The sequence below is a fragment of the Equus przewalskii genome, chromosome 23 (assembly GCF_037783145.1).
Source record: "Equus przewalskii isolate Varuska chromosome 23, EquPr2, whole genome shotgun sequence".
In the NCBI taxonomy this organism is placed as follows: domain Eukaryota; kingdom Metazoa; phylum Chordata; class Mammalia; order Perissodactyla; family Equidae; genus Equus; species Equus przewalskii.
Window position 1 is genome coordinate 17,275,507 of NC_091853.1, and position 24,405 is coordinate 17,299,911.

Here is a 24,405-nt window from a genome sequence, read left to right on the forward strand (position 1 = left end):
TACATGTTGTGGTCCATAAACTTGTGATTTTTATTAGCTGCATAGTGTTCCATCCTGCTTTCCATCAGGATATTTTTGGCCTTTCTACACACTGGTGTGGTTTTTAGTTCTTTATAGTTTTTTTTTTTTTCCCTTAAAAATAGTGCTGCTGGGAATATTTTTGTTTTCCTCTGAGTTATTTTCTGGGGTTGCAGTCCCCTCATGGGTCACTTCTCTGCATGTCAGATGGCTGCCCTCATGCTCGCTGTCTTCTGTTGTGTCACAGTTCGTTTGCCCTGCCTGGGTAGGAGCAAATTCCCATGGTACCAGCCTGCTTCAGGGAGTGGGATGGGGTGGGGGGGACAGTGGCAGGAAGAAGAAAGCTCTTAGTAGACATACAGAGAATAAGGTTATTGTGTTAATACGCTTTATCCTCTAGGACGTCGCCTCTGTCAGGGGTTTGTTCTGCACTCAGAACCTCTGTGGCCCTTAGCCTGGTGGGTAGCTCATTCTCCTCCCTCACTTTACAGTCTCGCCCGAGGTCCTATTAAGTTCCTGATGAGTGTTGTGTGTGGAGCAAATAGCGAAAGGTAGTAGCAATGAGTTGTTAGCAAGAAGTGATTGTGAGGAGAGGCATAAGGTCTCTGTGACTGTAATTCACTGAAGGTTGTAGTTAGATCACCTAAGGCAAATGGTTTCCTAAGTGTCAACATTTTGACTTATTCCTTTATTTAATATTTCATTCTGAATTTCTAGATGTTGTTGAGAAATTAGTCAGGGACCAACTCCCCAGGTCGAGCAGGAATCAGGGAAATTCACGTGATGAACATCTTTTCCTTGCCTGGTCTTGGCTCACCCGCTCATCTGATCCAGTGCATCTCTTCAGCACTTACTATTAACATTGGTCAAAAAGGAAACAGAACAAAACAGTTACTGAACTCATTCGATTTGGGACAAGAGTAGAGTTTAAGTTCAGTTCTGTTGGAAAAAAATTCCATTCCCCGTGTCAAACATAACATCATGTAGTAATTTAGTCTAAAATTCTTAAAAACTGAGGGATAAGTTTCAAAAGGTTTCTCTATTTTATCAAAGCAAAAAAAGACACAAATGGAACATAATAACCATTTTGTCCTCTTACCCGAAAAGAATATGTGAGAGGAGAGACAGGCTCCTGATAGAATCTTAGCCAATTTGGTCAGAACCACCCTCACTGACTGTCAGTGACATCCATAATTAGTGATAATGGCGAGGATACTAACATTCAACACCTATGGAGCGTTCACTGTGTGCTAAGCATAGTGCTTTCCATTCCATCCTTATCTCACCATTGTGAGGTGGGTTTTCTCAAGGTCACACAGCTAGTGAGTGATGGACTCAAGATTCAAAACGTGGTCCAAAGCTGGTGCTCCTCGCCTCTTCTCTACCCTGGGGATACGATGGCTGCAGGCAGGACAAGCCCACGCCCAGGGGTCAGAGCATGGAGAATCACCGGTCATGTTAGCCTCCAACCTGTTAGGTGAATTGAGGTAAGTCACATAAACGCCTTGAGGTTTTGCTTTCTATAAAGCAGAAGGGACTCCTGGTTTTCCTAACTCCCATTGTGAGGGCATGCTAGATAATAGCACTGAAAGTTCTTTGACAACCATCCATAAAGGCCTACAGAAATAGAAGGACTTCTTATTTTGTGTTGTGATCGCTATCATGATGTGGCAAAATTCCCATCCTTAAAATATGAGACACGCGATACCTGCTCTCGGGTACAGTTGCTCAGAGGGGTCAAATTCGAATGTCACATTCAATGATGGGGTAGTTCAAAATGAGTCATCTGATATGCTGACATGCCAGGGAAACAGATAATTCACAGCCAGGGGGCGGAGGAATCATGTATGTTGTGTATGTGACTTGATTGATGTGGTGACAGATGTATTCAAAGCATCACCAGGCTCCCTAAACAGATCTCCTTCTAGGAAAACTGATGGCTGTGGGAGGCTCCCTCCAGCAACTGTGGGCCCGAAATTGGTCATAACTGATCAGGAGGTGGATTTCTAGAACCAGCCTGAGGGGTGGAGTTGGAATCAGGTGTTCTTCAGCGTGGTCTTGTTGACATTGTCTGGACTGAGGCTTCTCCACGCCTTGTGCAATCTGTACGTCTCAGGTCTTGGGTTTCTAGACGATGGAATACTTTCCAAAGCTGATCCAGACAGCAGGGCATGGAGGTCAAGGCAGAAATTTATCTGCGCTTCTTACAAACCCAGGGGTCTAGTGGGTCTCAAACTCCGGGGAGACTAAAATCTCTTAGAAAATTTGTTCAAAGGCAGGTTTCTGGTCTCTGTTCCCAGAGGTCACTAGTCCATTGGTCTAGGGTGGGGCCCAGGACTCTGCATTCAAACTCTTTAAGTGACTTTTATGTAGATAGTGTACAATTTCCATTTTCAGGGGGAAAAAATGTAGTAGAAGAGAAGCTCTCTGAATGAGAGCTACTGTGATAAAAATTTAAAAATTAACATTTATTGAGCACTTACTATGAACCAGGCATTCTTCTATACATACATTACTATAATACATAAAATACCATATATAAATTAACTCACTTAATCCTCACCACGATCCCATGAGATATATGATGTTATTCCCTCCATTTTACAAATAGGGTGAGGGAGGTACAATTGCTTAAGAAGATACTGGCACCTGTGACATCATGTCCCGGTTTCATAGTAAAATGTAAAAATGTTAATATCTCAGAAGACCTTTCTAGGAAAGGGATAGATTGCTCAAATCTCACCCAGAGGGAGCGCCATTGCTCCTATCGCTCTAACAATACAGCTTGATTCTAATATTAAAAATTCATGCCTGGGCTGGCTCTGTGGCCAAGTGGTTAAGTTCCCGTGCTCTGCTTCCATGGGCCAGGGTTCGCTGGTTCAGATCCTGGGCACAGACCTACACACTGCTCATCAAGCCACGCTGTGGAGGCATCCCACATAGAAGAGCTAGAATGACCTACAACTAGGATATACAACTGTGTACTGGGGCTTTGGGGAGAAAAAAAAAAAGGAAGATTGGCAACAGTGTTAGCTCAGGGCCAATCTTACTCACCAAAAAGAAAACAAAAATCATGCCAGCCTGTTAACTTAGAGTAGGAATGGAGCTTGGGGGAAATCGTCCACCCTAGAATCTATTTCACAGGGTGCAAACATTGAGATGGGTGACCATGAAGCTCCAATGGTTCCAGCTTTGTACACAGGCCTCTGGCCTCTAACGCAGAAGTTGCCCTTCTCCCAAGAAACATTTTCTTTAGCAGGTTCCTGTTGAAATGCTACAGATCTCATTCTTGTCTATCAGGTTTATAGAAGGAGGAGTTTTTAAGCTTCTACTAATTAAAAGTTTAATGCTAATCATCTACTGCCAGTTAGCCCATTTAATTAGAGCCCATTGAGAATAAAGGTGAACTCACTGAACCCTGCATTTACTCTATGTTACAAAAGAATTCTTTGGAATTTCTCAGTTTCCCTCAGCTAAGCAAAGAGGCAGGAGACTTGGGAGACCCCCATAACTGGGGAATTACTAGGAGAGATACGCCAGCCCAAGAGGAGTAGGACTTGGATGGTTGGTTAGAAATGCTCTTTGCTGATTTAATGATCCATGTACCGTGATTTAAGAACCTTGAAGTTGGCTATCATTGTGGAAAATTTTGAAGCTCCAGAGTTCCAGGCATATATATATATTAATCATCAGGACCTTGCTTTTTTAATTTTTTAATTTTTTCTTTTTTGGTGAGGAAGATTGGCCCTGAGCTAGCATCTGTTGCCAATTCTCCTCTTTTTGCTTAAGGAAGACTGGCCCTGAGCTAACATCTGTGCCTATCTTCCTCTATTTTGTATGTGGGTCACCGCCGCGGCACGGCTTGATGAGTGGCATACGTCTGTGCCTGGGATCTGAACCTGCGAACCCTGGGCCTCCGAAGTAGGATGCACCAAACTCAACAGCTACGCCACTGGGCCAGCCCCTAGACCTACATTTCTGAGAGCCTGACTGCCCAAATGTTCCATTTGATTGTTCTGCTGGCATCCTTTCCCCGAAACATATCCCAAACTGAGTCCATCCTGTTCCCCACCAAGTCTCTCTTCTCCAGCTATTTCTGTTCCTCCCAGTCCAGGCTCAGAACCACAGTCGTCTTTGAAGTTACCCTCCCTACACAGTCAGCTGTGAGAGAAATTCACAAATTCCCTCAGTTCTGCTCTTACTCTCCCAAAACTCTCATCACAGTCAGTGCCACAGTTCAGATCCCATTTCACCTCGTGGTGTCTGGACCATACGCTGGAACCTTCCTGAATAATGTCTTCTTTGTTCATCCTGTGACTTCTTCCTACAGTGGCTCTGGGATATTTTGAAGCCCTATCATTCTTTAGCCCAAAATCTCTCCACGAGATTTTATTGTCTGCTAAAAGGTTCTGCCCCCAATTCAGTGTTTGAGGGGGCATTGCCACCCACACCACCAAGCAATTCTCAGACACCAGCTGGATGGCCTACAATTTAACTCAGTTCTGACACTCTCTACCCAGAGACAGCATCAGATTCCCCAGTTTAAGGACTCAGTCCCACAAAACTGCTGTCCACTTGGGATGCCAATTGCAAGTCCAGGTTGTCACCTGTACTTCTGACCAACTGGCTGTAAATCAGTTCCTACAACACCCTCCTTGAGGTCGATTAATTGCTAAAGCAGCTCACAGGACTCAGGAAACCAGTTTACTCACTAGATTACTGGTTTATTCCAAAGGATATTAAAGGATATGAATCAACAACCAGATGAAGAGATACATAGGGCAAGGTCCCAAACAAAGGAGCTTCTGTCCCTGTGGAGCTTGGGCTGGGCACAGTAGCACGTGGAAGCATCTGGTTCACCAACCTGGAAGCTCTCCAAACCCCATCCTTCTGGGATTTTATGGAGGCTTCATTACGTAGGCATGATTGGGTAAATCATTGGCCACTGGCAATTGAACTTAATCTCCAGCCCTGGAGGTTGAGGTGGGACTGAACGTTCCAACCCTCTAATCACGTGGTGGGTTCCCCTGGCAACCAGCCCCCATCCTTTGGTTACCTAGAGCTTTCCCAATGTCACCCTATTAACATAACAAAAGACACACCTTTATCACTTCCATCACTTAGGAATATCCAAGGGTTTTAGGAGCTCTGTGCCAGAAACAAAGACCAAATGTATATTTCTTATTATAAATCACAATAGCACATCTACCAAAAAATTTCAAATTTACAAAATTCAAAGTCAGATGTACAAGACCTTCCATAATCTTACTCCATATTATTTGTCTAGCCTCGTTTCCTAATAATTCTTTAAAAATGTTTTGTGATTCACAGGCTTGATTTATCCCTTGGGCACAGGAGGCACAATGCCTAGGGCCCATCATGCTTTCTAGGATCCATAAAATGTTTTAATTTCTTTTAAAATCAGAAGAAAAAAATGAATATTATCCAGCTTAGATTATATTCTTATTTATACCAACACAGTTATAAAACATAACTTTAAATATTTTTTATGGAGGAAGGAGCCAGTGAAAGCAAAAGTACCAAGGGCCCATGAAAGTCATAATGTAGCTCTGGCTCTCATTCATTCAACCAATAAGTGTTGATTAAGCTCCTACTATTTTTCAGGCACTGAGCAAACAGATATGGTCTCTGCTATTAGAAACTTTAGATGCTGCCGTGAGAGACAGACAAGTAAACAAACATACTGACAAAATCATTATAAACTACGATGCATGTTATGACTTAAAAGAGAGGGGATGAGAGAAAAAACATTGGCAGCAAGGAGTCCTACCTGTGAATGCAGTGGTCAGAGAAGGCCTTTTTGTGGAGGGGACATATAAACTCAGAGGAGAAGGATGAGATGTAGCTGGTCCTACAGAGAGAAGTGGGAAGAGCATTCCAGCAGAATCTCTGGGCGAGACTTGGGAATCTTTGTTTTCGCTCTGTTCCCGGGATGCTTCCAATGAAGGAGCCCCAGGGCTTGATGATGTCCTTGTCAAAGCTAAAACAATTCAGTAGAGCCTGATGTCCTTTGTTCAAGGGAAAACAGTCCATGGATTGGCAGTTAACATTGTATTTCTGCAGTCTTTCTTTTACTTCCTTCTGCGGACCAGGACAGCTACGACTGCAGCTGGGACCCCGATGCTGGGGATGAGAACTTGCATATTTAAAATGATGCTGAGAGAGGAGGAGGAATGATGGATGAGCTCAGGAAGATGTGATGGCTTCTGCAATGACACTAGTAAATAGAATACAGAATCCAGCTCCCGTACTTATGATTGGAAACTAACTACAAACAAGCAAGTGAGAAAAATGAACGTGTGTGTGTGTGTGTGTGTGTGTGTTGGCAGGGGGAGTGTCTGGAATAAATGAAAAGAAAAGCTACAAGCTGCTCACGGGACAGAAATGTAGGGGCTTTGCATTAGGATTGTTCTGGTTTTCTTTTTCTTGCCTTTTCTTCTTCTTTTTAAAATTTAATGGAAAACCAGCCTCCGAAGATTTTTACATAGTCTGGGAGTCCCTGGGTAAGACAAAGAGCTTGTAGGTGGTCCCCCAGCAGGCCATGGGTCTAGATCAGAGCCATTATGGAGAACTGTCGGGGTGCAGCTGTAAACACCACATCTCCAGGAGCAGGCGGAGCATCGCAGTGGACTAGCAATGCAAGAGGGAGACAGGAAAACCACTGTCCACGACAGCACGTGTTCAAAAAGTGTGTTTGCCATGTTTCCGGTTGCTGGACTCTTAGAAGATGGCAAGTGAGAGACACTCTGTTCTATTGGTCAGAAATGCAAAGGAACAGAGCACAGTCCTAAAGGCAAAGCAGAAAAAATGCCATTGGAATAGGAGGAGTGAATAGTGTGAGTCCCACGAGGCATTTTTTACCAACTTGTTTTAAACTTGAGCTTTAACAAGCAGTGAAGATGGGGAGGGATGGGGTGAAAATATTGCCTGGTCTCCAACGGATCAGAGTCAGTGATTGGAACACTTTGGCAGGAGATGCGGGGCCGGCCTGGGGTGAGGGAGAAGCGCTTCCTGGCTGTGGGAGGTGATGCAGGTAGAGGGCCCCAGGCCCACACCCGGAGTGCCCTGGCTTGCGCTCTCTCCTCAAGTGCTTTTCTGTCCCCTGGTTGTCAGCTGCTCACTCCTTCAACAAATATTTATTGATGGTCTTCTCAATGACTGACACTGTCACAGACTCCGGGTGAACAGCTGTGAATAAACCAGGCCAAAATCCCTGCCCTCATGGAACTTATATTCTAAAGGGTCAAGAATATAAGAATATAATCTTATATTTTAAAGATTCTACAGATAGTCTTTAGAAAGATTGTCAACTAAAGATAGACAATAGGAAAGATAAAGAAGAAGAATGCATAGTATGTCAGATGGTGATGAATAGTATGTAGAAAATACAGCAGGGGAGGGGGATTGCAAGAGTTAAGGGGCACAATTTTAAATAACGGTGACCAGAGAAGGTCTCACTGAAATGAGAGTTTTTGAGTAAAAGCTGAAGGAGGTGAAAGAGTTAGCATGTGGATATTTGGGGGAAGAATATTCCAAGAAGTAGATACAGCCAGTGCAAATGCCCTGAGGCAGGACATACTTAGTGTGTTTAGGGAACAGCTAGAAGGACGTGGCTGGAGCAGAGAGAGAGAAGGGAACGTATTAAGGGATGAGGTCAGAGAGGTCATGGGAGACAAATCAGGCAGGGTCCCTTATAAGGACTTTGACGGTGAGTGAGATGCCATTGGACAGACTGAGTTACCTCATGGTGACCTATAAAAAGTAATGTATCTCTCCTCACTCCCCTTTTCAGGGAACTCTGGGGTCCTCCTCCTGCAAAAGCTGTTTCACACCCTCCACCTAGAGCCATCTTCTGGACTTCAGTCAAGACACTCATATTATAGTCCAGGGGGAACTGACTACATTTCAAGTGATAGCTTACTTGGGTACAGGCCTGAGGACCTCAGCAATAGAGCTGGGGGCCTTCATGACATCTGAGTGTCAATATTCTCCTTATATCTTCCCAGGATTTCCTAAGAAAAAGAGATCTGCAGTAATTGTCCATGGTGGAAAAATGAAGCACAGGTATTGTTTTTATCAATATGTTGATCTTTTAAGTGACTGTGATGGTTAATTTTATGTGTGTCAACTTTACTGGGCTAAAGGAGGCCCAGATAGCATGTAAAACATTATTTCTGGGTGTGCCTGTGAGGGTGTTTTCCAAAGAGATTAGCATTTGAATGTGTAGATTTAGTAAAGATGCAGGTGAGCATCACCCAATCCAGTGAGGACCTGAAGAGAGCAAAAAGGTGAAGGATGGCAGATTTGCTCCCTTCGCTTGAGCTGGGACAGCCGTCATCTCCTGCCCTCAGATATTGATGCTCTTGGCCTTTGTCCTCAGATGAGGACTTACACCATCAGCTCCCTTGGTTCTCAGGCCTTCGGACTTGGATTAAATCACACCATTGGCTTTCCTTCTTTACAAATCATGGGACTTGGCCTCCATAATTGTGTGAGCTAATTTCTATAGTAAATTTCCCTTAACTATATCGATATCTATATCCATCCTATTGGTTCTGTTTCTCTGGAGAAACCTGACTAATAGAGTGACCCTGGATCAAGACCCTAATCTCCCCATTTTGCTCACTGGTTAGTGTAATGTTGTCTTCCACCATCTGTTGATATCACTTCTCTGAGTCTCCATGGTCCAAGCCACCATCACCTCTTTTTTTTTTAACAGCTTTATTGAGGCATAATTTACTTACCATAAAATTCACCTATGGTAAGTGTACAATTGAATGATTTTTAGTAAATGTGTAGAACTGTGTAATCCTCACCACAGTTTTGAAACATATGCATCACCCCAAAACATTTCTTTGTGCCTATTTGCAGTCGATTCGGCTCCCGCTTTCAATCCCAGGCAACCATTACTCTGTTTTCTGTACCTATGGATTTGCCTTTTCTGGGCGTTTCATGTACAGATATTCCTCCACTTATGATGGGGTTACATCCTGATAAACCCATCATAAATTGAAAATATTTCAAGTCAAAATGCATTTAATACACCTAACCTACTGATCGTCATGATTTAGGCTGGCTTACCTTAAACATGCTCAGAACACTGATATTAGCGATTAACACATGAGTTGGGCAGAATCATCTAACACAAAACCTATTTTATAATAAAGAGTTGAATGTCTCGTGTAATTTGTTGAATACTATACTGAAAGTGAAAAACAGAATGGTTGTGTGGGTGGAGCATGGTTGTTAGTATCTTGGTTGTTTACCCTCGTGATCGTGTGGCTGACTGGGAGCTGTGGCTTGCTGCCATTGCCCAGCATCACCAGCGAGTATAGTACTTGTATCTCTAGCCTGGGAAAAGATTAAAATTCAAAATTCGAAGTATGGTTTCTATTGAATGCGTATTGCTTTTGCACCATTGTACAGTTGAAAAATTGTATGTTGAACCATCATAAGTCGGGGACCATCTGTAAATGGAATCTTACAATATGTTGTGTTTTGTGTGTGGTTTCTTTCACTTAGCATAATGTTTTTGAGGTTCATCTGTGTTGTAGGGTCTGTTGGTAATTTTCTCCTTTTCATTGCTGAATAGTATTCCCTTGCATGGACAAACCGCATTTGTTTATCCTTTCACTGGTTAGTGGACATCTGAATTGTTTCCAGTTTTGGGCTGTTATGAATAATTCTTCTATGAACCTTAACGTATAAGTCTTTCTGTGGACATATGTTTGTGTTTCTCTTCTGTAGATATCTAGATGTGGAATGCTGGATTGTAAATATATGTTTAACTCTATAAGAAGCCACCAAACTGTTTTCCAAATGGCTCTACCATTTTCCATTCCCACAGGTATGAGGGCTCTTTCTCCACATCCTTACCAACACTTGTTATTGTCTGTCTTTTTGGTTATAGCCATTCTAGCGGAAAGGTAGTAGTACCTCATTTTGGTTTTAAATTGCATCTCCCTAATGACTTAATGATGTCGAGCACCTTTTCATGTGCTTATTAGTTCTTCTTATATTTTCTTTGGTGAAATGTCTATTGAAATCTTTTGTCCGTTTTTAAATTGGATTGTTTGTCTTCTTATTGAGTTATATGAATTACTTATATATTCTGGATACAAGTCCTTTATCAGATATATGATGTACAAATCTTTTCTCCCAATTTGTGCTTTGTCCTTTCATTTTCCTAATGGTGACTTTTAGAAAAACAAAACTTTTGATTTTGATAAAGTCCAACTTATCCATTTTTTCTCTTATAGGTCATGCTTTTGGTGTCATATATAAGAACTCTTTGCCTAATCCGATGTCACTAAAGTTTTTTCTTATATTTTCTTCTAGAAGTTTTATAATTTCTCTTCTACGTTAAGTTTATGATCCATTTTCAGTTAATTTTTGTGTATGGCATGGAGTTAGTGTTTATGTTCTTTTTCCTTTTTTTTTTTTTGCATATGAATACCAATTGCATCAGCACTATTAGTTGGAAAGCCTATTCTTTCCTTCAATGAATTACCTTAGCACATTTGTCAAAAATCAATTGACCATAAATGCAAGAGTTTATTTCTGGACTCTCACTTCTGTTCCATTGATCTATGTGATTATCCTATGCCAATACCACATCGTCTTGATTACTGAAGCTTTATGGTAAGTTTGAAACTGGGCAGTATAAGTCCTTTTCTCTTCTTTTTCAAGATTGTTTCAGCTATTCTAGGTTTTATGCATTTTACAATGAACTCACCAATTTCTACAAAAAAGCCTCATTGCAATTTTTTAGGGATTGTGTTAAATCTATAGGTCATTCTGGGGAGAATTACCATCTTAATAATAACTCAGGCTCCAATTCACGAACACAGAAGGTATCTCCATTTATTTAGCAATGTCTTGTGATTTTCAGTGTACAAGTCCAGTCTTGCACTTCTTTTGTTAAATTGATTCCTAAATATTGTATTCTGTTTGATGCTGTTGTGAATGGAATTTATTTCTTAATCTCATTTTTGAGTTGTTCCCTGCTAATATATAGAAATACGGTTGATTTCTATACATTGATCCTGCATCCCGTGACCTTGCTAATCTTATTTATTAGTTCTAATAGATCTTTTTATGTGTGAATTTCTTAGCATTTTCTACATGCTGTCTGTGAATAAAGGCAGTTTTACTTCTTCCATTCCAATTGGCATGCCTTTAATTATTTTGCTTGCCTTGTTAAACTGACTAGAACTTTGGAACAATGTTGAGTGGGAGTAAGAGTGGATATGCTGCCTTATTCCCAATCTCAGTGAGAAAACATTCAATCTTTCATTACGAGGTATGATGTTAGTTATACATTGTAGATTATCTTTTCAGGTTAAAGAAGTTCCCCTGTATTCCTAGCTTGTTGATAATTTTTATCATGAATGGTTGTTGGATTTTATTAAATGCTTTTTCTGTGTCTATTGAAATGATCATCTAATTTTGTCCTTTATTCTATCAATATGGTGTATTACATTAATTGATTTTTGAGAGCTAAACCAACCTTATATAAATTCCACTTGGTGGTGGCATATAATTCTTTTTATACATTGCTGGATTCAGTTTGTTAACATTTTAAGGATTTTTACATCTATTTTCATGAGAAATTTTGGTCTGTGGTTTTCTTTCCTTGAGATATCTTCCTCTGACTTTTGTGTCAGGGTACTACTGTGCTTGTAGCATATGTTTGGAAGTGTTTCCTCACCTTCTGTTTTCAGTAAGTGTTTGTAAAGAATTAGAATTATTTCTTTTTAAAATATTTGGTAGAACTCACCAGGAATCCATTTGGGCCTGACTTTGTCATTGTGTGAAGATTTTAAATTATTAATTGCATTTTTTTTACTTATTATGGGTCTATTCAGATTTTCTATTACTTCTTGAGTCAGTTTAGATAATTTGTATCTTTCTAGAAATTTGTGCATTTTACATAAGATGTCTAATTTGATACAAAGTAGTTCATAATATTCCCTTATAATCCTTTAATTTTTTTGTAAGGATGGTAAAGATTGCCCCTCTGTTTTTTCTTATTTTGGTAATTTGTATCTTCTCTTTTGATTTCTTGGTCAGTCTAGGTAAAATTTTATCAATTTTATTGATCTTTTCAAGGAAGCAACTTTTGGTTTCATTGATTTTCTCTGTTGTTTTTCTGTTTTCTATTTCATTGTTTTCTACTCTAATCTTGATTGTTTCCTTTCTTTGCTTGCTTTGAATTTAGTTAGCTCTTCTATTTCTAGTTTCTTCTGGTGGATGTTTGAGTTATTGATTTAAGGTCTTTCTTCTGTTCTAATGTTGGCCTTCGTAGCTATTTATTTCCCTCTAATTACTTCTTTAGCTGCAGCTCATCAATTTTGATATGTTGAATTTTCATTTTTTTCAGCTCAAAATATTTTTAAAATTTCCTTCTGGTGTTTTTCTTTAACAAATGGATTATTTAGAAGTGTTTTGTTTAATTCCCAAGTACTTGGTAATTCCCTAAATTTCCTTCTGTTGTCTATTTCTAATTTAATTGCATTGTATTTAGAGAACACACTTTGTGTGATTTCAAACCTTTTAAATGTATTGAAACTTGTTTTCTGGCCTAACATATGGTCCATTCTGGAGAATGTTCTATGTGTGTTTGAAAAGAATGCCTATTCTGCTGTAATTGGGTGGAATGTTTTATAAATATCAGTGAGGTCAAGTGTTGTTTAAATCTTCTGTATGCTTGCTGATTTTCTGTCTGGTTGTTCCATCAAGCATTGAGAGTGGAGTGTTAAAATCTCCAGCTGTCATTTTTGAACACTCTCATCTCTTGTTTAGGTTATGTAATAGCTTAGTACTCCTTGCCCACCCACCCTGATTTATTTTTCTCCATAGGACTTATCATCCTCTTACCTAGTATGTATTTTACTTATATACTATACTATATAGGTCCCTTGATGGCAGGAATTTTTGTCATTTTTCATCACTGCTGTAACCCTAGCACCTTTAACAGTGCCTCACAAACATTAGTCACTCACAAATATTTGTTGGATTGGTAAATACATCGCCAAACAAATGGTACCCACTATTCTCTTGGATGACTGCAAAACTCTCCATCCGCACCGTGTGGAGGAGATCTGAAATGGGTCATCACCAGTGGAATGCTGAGGTAGATTCAAGGCAGAGGGTGCAGATATAAGGGGTATGTATGCTATGGCCATAGGTAGAAACTCTCCCTTTCCCCTCATGTTTTTCATTTGGGTTTATCTCTCCTTGCATTTTCTAGTCATCAAAGTGGTAGGACCAGGACTGGATGTAGGTCTTAGGGAAATAGACTGCTGTGCTTGATTTTGATCCAGTCTATTTGGCAAAGGAATCCGCCTGGCATCAGGTGGCCCTGTGCAGCTCAGTGGGGGTTAATTTCCAAGTGGAGAGAGCAAGGAAAGGCTAAAACTTTAGAGTAATAAACAGAGTGGCTTTCCCCCGCATGTATACTTTTTCCTTCTTAACCTGAGAGGGGTAGCCATGGGTGGCTGGTCCGAGATTGGGTGTTCAGGACCCCAGCCAAATATCATTCCATCTTAGCATGATTGACACTATCTACTCTGATGTACATCTTGAGGTAGCTTTAAAATTTTATGTTTATCCTACTTTGGAGGGCTACATTAAACAGCAACATCAGGAAAAAAACCCAGCATGTAATATTGATCAAGTGCTTGGCATATGATATCAAAATATTTTACATGTATCTGGCATATTAGATAGTTTACATATCTATGTGCTTAATCACTTAAAAATAAAAGATCAACTGACATTGATCGTTTACTCATTAAAGTTAGGCTTAAATTTTGTAAATTGTCCTTATAGAGTCTGGATAAACCAACGAGCTCAGAAGAGAGGTCTGGGCTGCAGGCAACAATTTGGGCACCATGTAGGAATATATGACAATCAAAGCTGTAGGGGTGGATCCAATGCCCCAGAGAGTGAGAGGAGGAGACAGCCTGGTCAAACTGAGTCAATCTGACTTTTAATGGCCGAATAGAGGATGATAAGGCTGAGAAGGCAGAAAATGAGCATCCAGAGAGGTGGGAGGAGAACTAGGAGGATATTATATCCAGGCAGGTGTATGTCAGCTTTCTGAAAACTTGCAATTCTCACGACACACATGCTTGGAGGAGTCTCACTCTTAGTAAAGCACCTGCCATTTAATTATGAATTCTCATTAAGTGGATGATGCGGAAATTCTTCTTGACACCAGATAAATAGTTCTCAGCCAGAGGTTCCTAGAACACTGGAAGGATGGAGATTTTTGTGTTATTAACATGCTGATATGTTATTAACATATCAAAATTATTTTACTCCAATGCTTGCGCCCACCTGTAAGTGTGACATACCCTTTCCTGATGACCGTAATATCCATCTATGACTTTTTGGCATTTTAGCAGTAATTTGAATATTTGATGTCAGTGAAACATGACAACAAGCATTGTACAAATAAAGCTTAATTATTATTGCGGTTTGCCTGAGAATGAAATTATTTCTCATTTTTGTGTTTAGTGTTTGCGGCAGTAAATTCCCAATGAATCTTTCTTTTATTGCTTTAGACTCAGTAACAAATTTATTTGTTAGGGTACTATTTTATTTGGTTCATTCACTCATTCATTCATCCCTCAAATATAGATTAAGTACCTACTATATACCAGACACTGAGAGTGTTAAGACACATCAGGCTTGGTTCTCAAGCTTTGATATGCTTTAGAACAGCCTGGCAAACTTGTCGAAAATACATTATGTCCCAATCCCACCCCTCATATTCAGTAGATCCAGAGGAGTTTCTAGGAATCAGTGTGTTTAACAAGCTGTGTGATTCTGATGCATGAGAAAATTTTAGAACTATTGGTCTATGTAAAAACATTTAGTGAAAAACTTAAATGTAATAAAGTGTAAGAAGTGTCAGAGAGCAGTATGCACAGGGTAGAGTATATAATAAATTTTATTATATTCATATCTTACTATAGTAGTAGCCTGTACACTCAACAATATTATTGCAATTTTCAACTATAGTGGATTTTTTGTTAGAGTTTTAAAACCCTAGAGATATGATTTGCTTTCATTAGGATTGCAAAAATATTTAATGTCCTTATAAATGATCATACAGATAAGAGAATGCTGTAAACATGCAAATATCGTTATAACCACGTGTATAACTGAGCTTGGTAGGAATGAGGAAAGCATCTGGTGGTTCCTACTTAAAACTCTGGGAGCCTATTCTGTGGTCATTACAGGACTGTCCTCTCATAAATGAAAGTTCTCTTTCCTCCTTTTGTAGCCTGTTGATACCACAGGTTTAGACATCGCTGGAGGAGCATGCACTGAAACTCTAGCAGTGTTGCAAAGTACAAAACTCTGAGTCTTGCCTTAAGGGAAACAAGCCTTCTTTTAAAGAATAATTGGTGTTTTCTTCTTAAAAGGAGACACTCATTCATTACGCCATTTACAAGGAAACTTAGGCTGTGAGGGACAGATCAGCTCCACTTTCACGGCAGGGAAGCTGCCATGTTCTTTGATTACAAGCCTTAATAGGAAGAGATGTAGGTTAGAAGCAACTATTTAGCAAGACGGATTCAAAAATTGAATGAAAACATCACAGGAAATTTGATGAAAGTTCTAGAATTTCTTTAAAATGTTTCTTCAAAGTGTCTCTTAGTCTCTTGAATTATCTTTAAGAATTGTGACACAGAGTGCTCGCTGGTCACCAAAATTCTTGATTTTCCTCTCCTTCCTAGGCATGCAGATGAACTACACTTCCCAGCCTCCTTTGCGTTACTTATGGTCATATGACTAAGTTCTAGCCAATGGAACATGAGTGGAAGTGATGCAATAGGCACCCCGTCTAGGCTTGACCCGTAACAACTTCTCACCGTGGTCCTCCATGTACCTTTCCGTCTGCTGGATGATGACACCTGGGCAACCCTGAAAGCCACAAGTTGAAAACTGCAGGACCCCTGTCAGCCTGGGTTCTTGAATAACTGTATGGACCAGAGACACTCCACCCCGACTCCTCACCATCCCAGTGCCAATGGGCTTTGCTTAAGAGAGAAATAAACTTTCACTCTGTTAATCTTTTGAAATGTCGGGGTTTGTTAGTAACTACAATTAGCCTACTTGAACTAATACAGGCTGCAAGGATATAGGCAAGTCTGTACCATGAGACCATGCACCAGCCTAGTATTTCTGGAGGCAGAGCCCTGAACACAGTCCCATAATTCTCCTGCAGAGGTTGCCTTTACCACAATCCCCTGCTGAGAAAATTCTCTAGACAAGACTTCTCTCACTTCTGACTTAGGCTGTCAGAAGTCTTCTAGTCCTACAGCGACAATTCAAAAGCCAAGATTTCTCTTGGCCTGTGGGACATGGTCCTAGTAGCACATGGAGGATAAAATACCCAGAAATTCTAAAACTCCAAAATTTGGAGAGAACAAAATTAGATAGAAGGAAACCAGAGACACAGCCACAATGGAGCACAACACACAGCAGAGACACAGAACCAGAACACAGGACGACCTTCTAGGCCCCTCAGTGGTACTTGCCACAGACTGACAGGTGCTATCATTAAAATTTAAGAGAAAGCCTTCCTGGTTTCTAAAATGTTTTACTGTATGGAAGTCAGATAGCAAATTTCACAATGTTCAAAGTCCACGTCCTTATCAGTTATGGAGAAATAAGTTTGCCTTCCCTTGTTAGATGATGACTGGGCCCCTGCAACGGTCTTCTCCCTCCCACGGAAGCCAGCCTCTCATAGCCAACATCCTACCCACTGAGTGATCACTTTCCACTGGGTAGCTATGGTATTGCCCATTCCAAATACAATGTTGGTGGCTATATAAACTATTTAAGAATTTGCAACCTGACTTTATTTTTCATTTCAGCTTTGTTTTTATCCGGAATATTCCTCCAAGCCTTAAAACACTTTAGCCATGTTAGGTACCTCTCTCACCTTCCTAGCCCATTAAATAAAATAGCTACGATTCAAGCGGCGGTTGTTGTGCTCCAGGTACTGTGCATGGCCTTTACATACATTATGTTGTTTAATCTTCACACAAGATAGGTGCTATCATCATCCCATTCTGCAGATGAAAAGACTGAGGCACCAAAAGGTTAAGTAACTTGACCAAGCTCATACAGCTGGGAAGGAGCAAAACCAGGCTTCAAATCTGAGCACTCTGAGCCCACCAACCTCCACCCCTAACCATTGTGCTCTACTGCCTTTAACTTCCTTTCAGCAAATTTTTGCTCACGGAAGGCACCTTGTAGGAGAGGGCCAATAAACAGATTCCAGTTCATCAGAACTTCATATCTGCACCCTTTTCTTCATTCCAGCTCTTGTGGAATTTGGGAGCCTCTTACCATGCTACCAGTGTTCACTCTCAGAGGGACCGCCCTTCTCTAAATCTTTACAGTTCTCTGGCATGGTGAGGTCCTGAGGCTGTTGCCACAGTCTTCTGGAAAAGAGAAGCTTCTTGGCTCCAGCACGTTCTTAATGCTTGGGAGAAGAGCTGTGCTGTGGGGCCAATCTGTCACTGTGTCTATATTTAGCACCATCTGCCAGGAATATTTCAAACTGCCTATTTTAGTACATGCCGTTTTGTGTGAATGTGACTGCTCCATCACTAGTCCGTGGGAAACCAAGGGCATTAACTGGATTTTCTGGGTTTTGTGTTAAGTGTTGTGAGTGGCCCTTCAGCCAGTCTCTAAATGAGATTTGGGAGAGGATGGAGGCAGGGTTTTGCCAGGGTGTTAGTTCCAGGGGCCCACACCTTTAGTGGCTCAGATGTAATCCAGGGTGGCAGCTGCAGAGGAGGCAAAGGAGGTTGTAGTGGGGGCACAAGGAATATAAAAGGCCCAGGGCTTTTATACAGCATCCCTGAGGCGACGTGCTGGCCTTGCCCACTTCAGGGCTCCCCGACTCCTGCTCCGTAAATTGCTGTATAGACTCTTGCAGCCTTAACCAACCCCCTGTACAGACTCTTGATTGTCTCAGTGAAAGACGAGGGCCCCCAGTTACTGAGGGCTCGCTCCCCTGGTGCCAGTTTTCAGTGCTGGCGCTTACATGCATCAGTTCATTTCGTGCACACGACATCCCTGTGAGGGAGGTTTCTATTCTTAGTTCTACTTTACAGCTAAGGAAACAAGCTTGGAGCGGCTCAGGGACTTGCAGAGTCAGAATTCCAACTCAGCCCCACCTAGAGCTGGACCTCACGATCTTAACCATCATTATCATCCTGACCAATTCTAGGTACCCGACCTGTCCAATCTCCCTGTTCTCTTCTTCCAGCTATAGACGCTGGATTGTTTGCATATATTTCCATCTCCGGCTTACTTTCCAGACTTGATGCTTCACTGTATTTGAAGGGTTCTGACCACAGGTTTGTCATCCAGCCCCACTGCGACCATGCCACCGCCCCTAAACCCCTCTTTCAGATCAGGCCCAGCAATAACCCAGGGAGGTAGTGCGGCCCCTGGGTTTGCCCCCACCCTTGAGTAAGAACTGGTTGGTGGAAGCAGTGGAGAAGCCTTATGAGAGGTTGCCAAGCTGCAGAGGTGAGTTTGATTAGAGATCTACAGATCAGGCTTTATAGATGACAAGGACTGCTGGAAAAGTAACTGCCACCAGGGACTGGCAGAAGTCTCGGCTGGAGAAGACTGACAGTGGAGTGAAGTTGATTAACCCAGCTGTCCTGGGTGACTGATTAGTCCTGAGTGGCTGAATCTAAGCAAATTCTGAATTTTGAATAATAGGGAAATCTCAAAATATATATGTATTGTTTTCTAAGCACAATTCCCGAGGATGACCAGCTTTCATCAACTCACCCTAGGATAAAGGTCAGAAGAGGTGGTTACGTGCACACTATGGTTTGGTAGGTTGGAAACTGAGTCCTTGAGAAGTAGAGGGACTGATGAATGTGAGTGGCACGTGATAGAGATCAGAAATCACATCTTTTAATAGACGACTCCATCTCCCATCTGTTTCAGAGATTTATTCCTATGTAACAAGCCAGCCTGAAACTTACTGACTTAAAACAAGAACAATCATTTTACTATTATACCCCGTGGATTTGGGGGTGCTGACTGACTGGGTGGTTCTTACTAGGGTCTCTCCTACTGTTGCAGTTGGACAACATTTGGGTCTGTGGTCTCTCAGAGGCTGCCTCACGTGTCTGGAAGCTGGTGCTGGTTGTCACCTGGGACCTCAGCTCAGCTGTCTGTCAGGACATCTATCCATGGCTTCTCCACGTGACCTGAGCTTTCCCACAGGATGGGGCTGTGTTCCAGAGGGAGAGACCCAAGATAATGAGGCAAAAGTTATCTCACTTTATATGACCTACACTTAGTAGTCATATAGTGCCACGGTAGAGTTCCATGAGAGTTGCAGGCCGGGCCAGATTCAAGAGGAGAGAACATAGACACATTCCTCAAAGGGAAGAATGTCAACATCAATTTGTAAGAGGGGCATGTGAGATGGGATTTGTATCGTCGTGGCCATCTTTGAAAAATACAATCTTCCATACCAGTTACATTGGACTATGGGAAGAAGTTGGATTTGGAAGAAACTGGATGGGGTAGTAGAGCCAGTATTTGAGTGCCAGAGAGCTGGTGGGGCAGCGTAGAACCAAGACTCCAAGCAATTCCTTCATACATTCAACAAGTGTTTATTGGGTGCTTCTCATGTGCCAGACACTGGGGATACAGCAGTGAGCAAGAGACAAGACCTGAGCCTTCAAGTAGGTTACAGCCTGGTGAGGACACAGTGAACAACTAGTCGAATAAATACAGAAAAGCCACGGGGAACTATAAAGTTGGGTAAGAAGACTGACAACATTGCGGGGAGTATCTATTTTAGATAAAGTGCTTGGAGAAGACCTCTCTGAGGTGGGGACGTTTGGCAGAGGCCTGAATGAACAGAGGGATGGAGTGAAGCATGCAAACATCTGGAGGAAGGGCTTTCTAGACTGAGGGAAGAGCAAGTGTGAAGTCCCTGCAGAAGGACAAGCTTGGCATATTCAAAGAATAGCAGGAAGCCCAGTGTGGCTGGAGTGGAGGGACTGAGTTGAAAAAGGGTACCAAATGAAGTACGAGAAGTTGACAGTAGTTGGTGCCTAATTTGGGGCAAAATCCATTTCAAAACATTACTTTTGTTGATATTTGTTTCCCTGGGTGCTAGGATGAAAGAACAAATCCTTCTCATTAGACAGTATCCATCATTAATATAAGTTTCCTGTTTCCTAAATGTAAATGACCATGTTTCCATTGGGGCAGAGCTGACTGAATACAAATTTCAGAAAATATCCCTGACATGGATGTAGAAGCATCTGGCCGCCCTCAGGGTACCTTCCTACCACTTGCCACAGCCAATCTGGTCTTTGTCAGGGCATCTTTCTCTTCAAAGTGTAACTATGACAACGAAGCGTGATGCTGTGGGTCTGCAGCAGCCCTCTATTTGCACACAACATGTGATGCTTTCGAAACACAGAATTATGAATCAGGGTAGTGTTGGCCTCTCCCATTGCAGTGAATGAGTTAGCTGTTATTTGACTCAATTAATGTTTTGTTATTGGATTTGTTTTTACTGTGACTCTCTCATAACAAGATGATTAATATGTTCTAGAATCTATAGCATCATTCCCCAAACTTATTTGATCAAGACTCTGTATTAGTTTTCTATTGCTGCTGTTACAAATTGCCACAAACTTAACAGCTTAAACAACACGAATGTATTGTCTTACAGTCTGTAGGTCGGAAGTTTGACACGGGTCTCACCAGGCTAAAGTCAAAGTGTATCAAGGCTGTGTTCCTTTCTTGAGGCTCAAGGGAAATATCTATTCTCTTGGTCACTCAGGTTCTTGGCAGAATTGAGTTCTTTGTGGTTATAGGACTGAGATCTCCATTTCCTTCCTGGGTGAGGGCCATTCCCAGCTTCCAGAGGCTGCCCACATTCCTTGGCTCATGGCTCCTTCCTCTGTCTTCAACGCCAGCAATGGTGGGTCGAATCCCTCTCATGCTCTGAATCAGTCCTCCTTGTTGTGTCTCATCTCTCTCTGCCCACAGCCAGGGAGAATGTTCCACTTTTAGTGACTCATGTGATTAGATTGGGCCCACCTGGATAATCTAGGATAATCTCCCCATCTCAAAGTCCATACCCTCAGACACATCTGTAAAGTTCTGTTTACCATCTAAGGCAAGACAGCCATGGGTCCCAGGGTTCCAGGGTGTTTTTTGGAAGAGGTATTATTCTGCTTACCACAACCCTCATCCCTCAAGCCCCATTAAACTAGAGCTGACTGGAATACAGTTTGGGAAGCACTGCTCTGGAAGTATCAAGAGGGCTGAATTCTAGACAGAGTAATTCTTTAGGGGCAATGACAACAGTCAAAACACTGGGTGAGCACAAGACCAGGTGCAGGTTGGATTCCTCCGTGTGGTTGGGGATAAGGGTGCAGAGGAATACGGTTTCAGTGTGGGGTTTACGTTCTTGCCCAGCCAGAGTATGAATCAGGTAGGTTTTCTGACTGGGCTAGTCTCTCAAGAACTTCTGCCTCGAATACCTGAAGGGAGAAGGAGGGACGGTGAAAACACGAAGTGTTTTTCAACCATCATATAAGGGTCATGCTAACTTGTGAAGGTGAACCCTGTATTTGAACCTACATGTGGTGGATTCATGTAGTGTCCCACTCAAGTCCCCTGTACTGGGCTGGTGCACCCATCTTCCAGAGACAGTGATCTAACAGCTATAGCTTCCCATTTCTCTAGAAATGATGGGAGCTGCCTCAGCTGCAAGGTTGTACCCCTGACCCCGTTCCCCAACACACACACTCACACCCACACCCACATGCACCCACTCTCTCTCTGTTTTTCTCTCTCCCAACCCACAGAAGTCCAGCCCTCTTGCCTCATGGTGGGGACATTTCTGTGATATCATTTATACTCCAGAGTACTCTGTGCATCAAACCTGGACTTTTTTTCTGAGATCACATCCTTGCTCCACTCTTTTCTCCTCACTCTTCTGTTTCTCTTCCTCCTTTACACGTTCTTCCAGAATAAATCAATAAATCAATTGCCTCTCCCCAAAACCCTGCCTCAGGTTCTGCTTCCAAAGAACCTAAGAGGCCATGGCTCTCTAATTCCAAAGTCTTTGGTTTTTCCAGGTTCCTGGCCTAGAATCAGACAGCACTCATAAAAAGCTGAGGAAAATATCCCTGACACACCTGGTACATGCTGCCTTCCAGGTATGTGCTTGAGTCAATCAATGGAAGCTTGATTGTTTATTTGCAAAAGTGGGAGTGGGAATTCTGAGCAGGATTTTCAAGACTTAGTATGTGGAAAGGTTTAGAAGTGAGAGCTGAGAAAGTATCAATACTGTGGTCCATTCCATTGTAATCCTTGGGGGCAGGGACCGTGTCCATCATGTCATAAGGTATCCCTGTGCCTAGCACAGGAGCTGTCATATGGCAAATCTGCAGCTTGTTGAATAAGTGAATAAAGCAGAGAGAAGCAATAGAAGGTGAGGTCTCTGTGAGTCAGGAGATTAAGCCCGGAGAAAGCTGGGAGAAGAGGATCTGTTCTCGGTACACATGCTCCTTTGCACCCTTCCAAGCTCTTCTGTGATAACCTCACTTTTCCTGGAACCTGCTTGTAGTTCCCAGGAATCTGGGGACTCAAGCCATCACCCAGAAAAGTGGCACTTCCGGTCGGTCAGCCCTTCCTCCTCCACACCCAGGAGGGAGTGCCAGTCTGCTCCTAAACCTAGAACAATGCGCTGCCCTTGAGAGGTCTAGTGGACCCTTAGGATAGACTGAAATTATTTTTTTTAATATGTTATTTAACTTTGTACCATATAAAACCAGATATTATCCCATTATACTTTAGTGCTTTTATGAGACTAAAACAAATTTATGATTCATATAGCAAAAAAGTCAGAAAACAAGTAAAGTTAGAATAACATTAATGAAATGTGACATAACATTGTGTCGCTAAAACCAAGTGTCTCTTCACAACACCGTGTGGTACTAACTGCCAAGTCCGAGCTCTTTCCAAATCAGCCCATCCCTACGACCACGCGCCAGGGCTAGACGTCCTCTCCAGGCTCAGCTTCTCTCTATTCAAACCACTTCTAAACCTTCCCTTGGCTACAATGCACTCTGCTGCTTTTTAGCTTTCAGCAGATGCAAACACCTTTATATGTTAAGCGCACCTCTGTTCTTTCCTCATTAGAGGAAAATAAAGTAGCTTTATTTGACATTAATGTGATCACAAACACAGACATGGAGGCTGAAATCATGCAGTGACTGTGGATTATACATTGGATATTCAGATAACTTAGAATATATGTGCTTGTAAGAATATATATTTATTATATATGCATTATATATATGAACGTATACATACGCATATATGTATACAAGATTGTCATCAAATTTTAATTTTAAAAGAAAAAATTAAAACATTCTCTTAGAAAATTTATGGACCCTTGAGGACTGCTTGGGACACAGCCTGGGCTGGAACGCTGCTTCTCTATACACGGCTTTATTTCTCCTCTGCAATACGCGTGCATTGGATCTTGCCCAGTGAAAAATAAAAATAATTTTCTTTACTTCCCCCGCTTGAATATCCAACCAGCATACTTATTTACTCATCTATTCTAGAACAATCCATCAGCTACCTTTATTGCGCATCTATCATAACCACTTCCTGTCTTTCCGAGAACTCTGCGAATAAGATAACATTATTAGTATTATTGTTATTTGATTCCACTTTTCAATGAGAAATCTGGAGCTCAGTGAGTTTAAGAGACTTGCCCAAAACACAGTTTCCTCAGAGGCAGGGCTTTGATTCAGTTCTGCCTGCCCTCAGATCCCACATTCTTGTTCCTCACTGTATCCCCAGGGTATTGGAAAGTGCCTGGCACAGAACAGGTCCTCAATAAATATCTTTTGAATGAACACAAGAACAATGAACTGTCTCCATTGTGCCAGTTGGCTCTACTCATAGCCAATAGGAGGTAGTCTCCCCTATGACCCTACATAGACCCTAGATGTTTCTCCTGTCTAGACGACAAGGCCCTGGAGAGTAGAAACTAAGGGTCCTCACCTCGGAATCCCCATCGTGCCTGGCACATGGTAGGTGCCCTAATATGTATGAATCTGAATTGACTTGACTTTTAGGTAGTCATGGTCTAGCCTGGGAACTCTTTTCAAGGCTAATTTAGATTTAGAAAATAGACCTTGAGGAAGAGAGTGTGTTTCTGACGGCACATGCCATGAGTTAGCCTTGGTAAGGGAACGGGAAGCTTTGGCAACTTCCTTCTGAGGCTACACTCCAAGCCCCACTACTTAATGTAAGCAA

The 24,405-nt window shown here is 41.8% G+C and overlaps 1 long non-coding RNA gene across 1 annotated transcript; it reads left to right on the forward strand.

Moving 5' to 3' along the window:
- The first annotated feature begins 317 nt into the window (after window positions 1-317).
- On the forward strand, window positions 318-16,136 carry LOC139078926 (uncharacterized). Its single transcript, XR_011532117.1, has 4 exons — window positions 318-476; window positions 1,329-1,505; window positions 8,046-8,103; window positions 15,792-16,136. It is a non-coding gene; the product is annotated as an uncharacterized lncRNA (long non-coding RNA).
- Window positions 16,137-24,405: the final 8,269 nt, after the last annotated feature.